The sequence below is a fragment of the Oryctolagus cuniculus genome, chromosome 9 (assembly GCF_964237555.1).
Source record: "Oryctolagus cuniculus chromosome 9, mOryCun1.1, whole genome shotgun sequence".
Classification (NCBI taxonomy): Eukaryota; Metazoa; Chordata; class Mammalia; order Lagomorpha; family Leporidae; genus Oryctolagus; species Oryctolagus cuniculus.
The window spans coordinates 11,932,432-11,938,044 of NC_091440.1; the positions used below are offsets into that span (position 1 = coordinate 11,932,432).

At 47.5% G+C, this 5,613-nt stretch overlaps 1 long non-coding RNA gene across 1 annotated transcript; it reads left to right on the top strand.

Annotated features, from left to right (window-relative positions):
• The first annotated feature begins 535 nt into the window (after positions 1-535).
• Positions 536-1,989, top strand: LOC127492174 (uncharacterized). Its single transcript, XR_007921338.2, has 2 exons — positions 536-807; positions 1,651-1,989. It is a non-coding gene; the product is annotated as an uncharacterized lncRNA (long non-coding RNA).
• The last annotated feature ends 3,624 nt before the right edge of the window (positions 1,990-5,613 follow it).

Here is a 5,613-nt window from a genome sequence, read left to right on the forward strand (position 1 = left end):
GCTGCCAAGACACCAGGACGTAATTCCATGGATCTTGTGGTTGTGGACTAATATCCTCAAACTTCCATAAATGGGCTTTAGGGCTCAGTGTATCAGAAGTGAGACTCAGGAGGCATGGGACAGGCCAAGGGACACCATACCCAGATCAACCGTGAGCTTTGCTAAAGCATTAGTGGTTGAGGAGAGAGAGCTAGTGAGAATGAAACATGACCACAGTCAGTTACTTTTGGGGATAAGAAGATAAGAACAAGATGGGAAATGCAGGTCTGAAACTGTAGATCAGTCTGTGAAGACAAAAAGAGATGCAAAACCCTAAACCAATGCAGTGATTAGGTGTGTATCCAAGTAGAAGACAAGGCAGGCAGTCAACAGAGGTCCAGGTGGCAAGCAGCCAGAGGGAGGTGCAGTCAGGTGGCATTCAGGGGCCAGAATGTCCAACCATTGGGTTGGCTGAGTGTTATGCAAAAACAATCCCCTCTAGTGATAAAGGTCAGAAGAGACAGCTACTGCAGATCTGAAGTACAAAGTAGGGGGGTGCCCTTGCCCTGGTTTGAATGGGTTCTTTCCCAAATTCAAGTACTTAAACTTAATGGCCAATGTGATCTTGTTAAGAAGTAGGGCCTTTAAGAGGTCATTACATCACAAAGGTCCCTCCCCTTGTAAACGGTATTAGGTGCCCTTATAAAAGGGCTTGGCAGAGGGAGGCCACCCCTCCTGCCCTCAGTCTTCTGCTATATGAGGACACAGAAGACATTGCCAGACACCAAGTGCTAGTGCCTTGGTTGTAGATTTCTGGCCTCCAGAACTGTGAGTACTAAATATCTGTTCTCTATAAATTATCCAGTCAATGGTAATCTATTATAGCAACACAAATGGACTAAGACAGTCATATGGAGCAAGACAACAGAGACTACTCATTACACCTGCATCACCAGTGCTGTATCACATGGCCCCCCTTGACTCAGGCAGGCTGAATGACTCAGAAAGGATCATGTGAACTAAGAGGTAGCCAGTCTGGAGATTGTGCAGGGACCAACACACAGGATAAAGTTAAAATCTAGCTGAAAATAGAACGGGCCATCAAAGAAGGCAGTACCTTTCTCTGAAGGGAGGAGAGAACTTCCACTTTGAACATGGCCTTGTCTAAATAATGTTGGAGTTGGGGAACTCAGGGGGCTTCCATAGCCTTGGCAGCTCATGACAAGATCCTCGGGTGATTACTGACGCCATAAATAATAAGAGTGTCAATTGTTAAATCAACAATGAGAGTCACTGTGCACTTGCTCCCCATGTAGGACCTCTGTCCTCAATGTGTTGCACTATGAGAATTAATGGTAAAACTACTACCCAAACAGTACTCTATACTTTGTGTGTCTTTGTGGATACAGTCTGTTGAAATCTTTACTTAGTATATACTAAGTTGATCTCTGTATATAAAGAGAATTGAAAATTAATCTTGATGAAGAATGGGATGAGAGAGGGAGTGGGAGATGGGATGGTTGTGGGTGGGAGGGAGGTTATAGGGGTAAAAGCTGTTATAATTCAAAAGTTGTACTTTGGAAATTTGTATTTATTAAATAAAAGTTGTAAAGAAATAAAAAGCAATTCTGAGCTGAGTCCCTTAATTTCTCCCTCTTTGAAACTATTTAGGAAACACAGAGAATCAGGAGAGGAAGTCACAAAGAACTAAGAGAAGAGCCGGAACAGCCATGATGAGTGACATTCAGACCACCGGACTTCAGGGAACAAAAGTTAGGGCCAAGCAGGAAAAGCCTTGTGCTGGAAAAGAGACTGAAATGGACAGCAAGCAGAGCAGAAATGCCTGCAGGGATAGACAGCTGCTCCTTCACGGCGCCTTCAGTTTCAACCATATCCTCACAGCCAGCATCCCTGCCCAAGGGCTTACTCAGGAAAGTCTCTGTGTTTACAACCCAAGTTCCCAATCAAAATTGTGGTTCCTAACACCATGACTCTTCTGAACTCCTCCTAGCCTTGTACTGTGTGTAGGTTCTATCTGGTAGAGTGTGGGGGAGGGGGTACTTCCAGGTGAAGGTTGAGCTCCCATCGTCCAGGTCAACGAGTTTAAGGAATTGAAGGTCAAACCAGTGCAAGTGATCCTCATTGGGCTCCAAGTATCAGCCTGCTCTGGCAGTTATGGCCACTTGGGAAATAAACCAGCTGGTGGAATCTCTCTCTCTCCTCTCTCTCTCTCTCTCTCTCTACCCCTGTCTAACTCTTCCTTTCAAATGAATAGTCTTTAAAAATTAAAAGTTATATTCATTTGTAACCCCAGAATCGATATCTGTGCCATTCCCCTCATTCATTTGCACACAGGCTCAGAGCAGTGAATTCTAGCCCTCCCCGACAAGTACACTCACGCCCGAGTTTGAAGGAGCCAGTGCTCTGATTTCTGGTTTCAGCTCATACTGAAGATGAGTTCCTTTTCAGAGACTGGTTGGTGGTATATTTTCCACACTTTTTGCACTTTTTCTTATTGGCTTCTTGGTTTACACCAACCCCCACACCTGGTGCTGAAGTTTTGTCTTCCCCGAAACACAGGAAGGTTGTGAGGTGCCTTACAGGAAAAATACTTGTGTTAGGTGATTTGCCTTCAGACATGGCCTACAATCCTGATGCCATGAGTTCAATGCTAATGAATCCAAAATGTGTTTTACATAAAGCATCTCTACACAGGACCACATAAAGCAAGGTTATATATTGATCACTATTATATATCATTACGTATATTATTATATACTGATAGAATGCTATGACCAGAGACTCACAGAATCCCAGCACTGTGTCTCCCCGGGCACGAGGGCTCAGCAGTCACTCATTCAGGGTTAGTGGTGACTTTCGAGAACTGAGCTTAGTAACATGGAGGCGTATGCAGCTCTCCTAGCCTCGTCCTCACTGCCTTCTCTCCAGTGTCAAGCACGGTATCTGTCACACAGTAAATATGCCCTAAGTGTTGGGTGCATACAGGGATGAACAAATGAATCGCTCACAAAGGAGCAAAGAGCCAGAAGCTATATCAACAATTTTCTTCTCTCTTAAGAATCAGTGATGGCCGGTGCCGTGGCTCACTAGGCTAATCCTCTGCCTTGCAGCGCCGGCACACCGGGTTCTAGTCTCGGTCGGGGTGCCGGATTCTGTCCCGGTTGCCCCTCTTCCAGGCCAGCTCTCTGCTGTGGCCCAGGAAGGCAGTGGAGGATGGCCCAAGTGCTTGGGCCCTGCACCCCATGGGAGACCAGGAAAAGTACCTGGCTCCTGCCTTCGGACCAGCACGGTGCGCCGGCCGCAGCAGCCATTGGAGGGTGAACCAATGGCAAAGGAAGACCTTTCTCTCTGTCTCTCTCACTGTCCACTCTGCCTGTCAAAAAAAAAAAAAAAAAGGAGGAGGAGGAGGAGGAGGAGGAGGAGGAAGAGAAGGAGGAGGAGGAGGAGAAGGAGGAGGAAGAGAAGGAGGAGGAGGAGGAGAAGGAGGAGGAGGAGGAGGAGGAGGAGAAGGAGGAGGAGGAGGAGAAGGAGGAGGAGAAGGAGGAGGAGGAGGAGAGGAAGAGGAAGAGGAGGAGAGGAAGAGGAAGAGGAGGAGAGGAAGAGGAGGAGGAGAGGAAGAGGAAGAGGAGGAGAGGAAGAGGAAGAGGAGGAGAGGAAGAGGAAGAGGAAGAGGAAGAGGAGGAAGAAGAAGAAGAAGAAGAATCAGTGATAACCAGGATCTGTTTTGCAGGATCATCACCTACATAAAGGTGCTAGAAACTCAGGTCCCATCAGCGATTTTACTACTACAAAAATTCCCAATCTGTCAGTGCTTCACAGCCATGGCATGAGCCTCGGAGCTGCCTCCTTGGTGGCCACCGTGTCTTCCAGGAGAGGAGACACACATGGGGAACCTAATTTGCCTGTGACATCAGCAGGAGCAGCAGAGAGTGGATTGGAAGCCCCTGGTGTGTCTGTGTGTGTTGCAGTCCTTAGGCAACATTCATTTCTTTGAAGTGAAGTCACTTTTCAGAGAGAATGACTTCAGAAATCAGTAATGGAGGTGTCACTCTAACCAGGATTGCAATGGGAGGGCTTCCGTGTTGAGGCAGTTTGGGACTGAAATTTCACTTTGTTTTGTTTTGTTCTAAATGTTTCCACTGCTAAAAGGGAGTCCCACTGGCAATCTTTGCCAAGAAGCTGCTGAGACCGAATTGCGCAGGAGGAACTCGGGTTGCTTCCTGCAGCCTTGTTTTCTAAATCGCCCTGGAAGCAATGGGCCGGGAGGATGGGAGGGTGCTGCATCCGGGGCCACACGCCCTCACTTCAATCTTCCTCCCAGTGCAATCATCTTGCCAGGCATTGACAGATCTATTGCCTCAATTTACGGCAGCTCTGGAGCCATACGAAGATACAAACTGTTCCCATTTTGATTGGAAGATAAATTGCAATCACTTCAGAAGGGAGCTCGACCATCTTGTCAGCTGGAGTGATTGTAGCCGGGGGAAGGGAAGACCTTGTCACGATGGACGGACTGCGGAAGGAAAAGCTTCTCCGGTGTCATGGTGCTGAGCACAGGGAAGCTCGGCAGGCACAGTGCAGGCTGAGCGCGACACCTCCACATGCAACTTGAGAGAGGCGAACAAATGTCTCAGACGTGGCTTGTCCCGTTCTTATCAGCCGTCATGGAACAGAGGGCGGACACTGAGTCAAGTGACCAATGCCAAGCCACAAATAATATCAGAGTTCTCCCCTGGATCTCAGCTGGGGCATAAAGTCAGAGTATGCACACACCAGCTCCGTGCAGGGTACATGGCTTGAACGAAGGGGTCACAAAGCAGTTAAGGGCCTGAGTGTTCTAACAAGAAAGGGTATGTAGCCGCTGCATATGCTACAGAGGGGTTGGAAGAAAGTCACCTTGTACAAATTTCAATCCTTATTTATTATTTTCCCAGCTCTGCCACCACCTACAAGTTTGAGGGTGTCACAGTCACTTCATAGCTGTACTCATCTGTAAGATGCAACAATCGGAATAAGCAGTTGCCATTTTCAGTTCTGAGATGCTTGTAGAGGGTTTTCCCCCCGTTTCCTGAGTTACAGAAACTTCCCTTCCTTTCTCGTGGTCAAAGGTCCTTGCTCCGACACCACTGGAAGTGGCACTGCCCTAAATGGTTTCCAGGCAGAGAGAGAGGACCTCGGAAAGCGAAAGAATGAGTTTCTTTTCTCCACCGTTCCTGAGGTCCCAACAGAAAGGGTGGGAACTACAAAGCGGGATGCATGCAGGATTCTTTATTTCCTGAGAGGAAGGGATGATTTGGAAGGGCAGCTGGGGGTGCCAAGAGTTACGTGCTCCTGAGATTGATGGTATTTGAGCCCAACAGGTGTATGAAACTGTTCGGTAAAAGCCTATCAACTGGACAAAGCAGTCTTCCCAGCTGGAGCGGGGATGCAGTGGTCATGATGCAGACTTCAATAACGTATTGTTAACTGGAGTAATCGTTTGAGAAAGGGCGAGACCTCCGATTAACAGCCCTGAATTGAGTCTAATAACTACCTGGCACAACATCATATCTGTCCTCAATCAATACTTAATTTTCTCATATAGCCCTCAGCCTCCTGCAAGCTTTGTTGTTG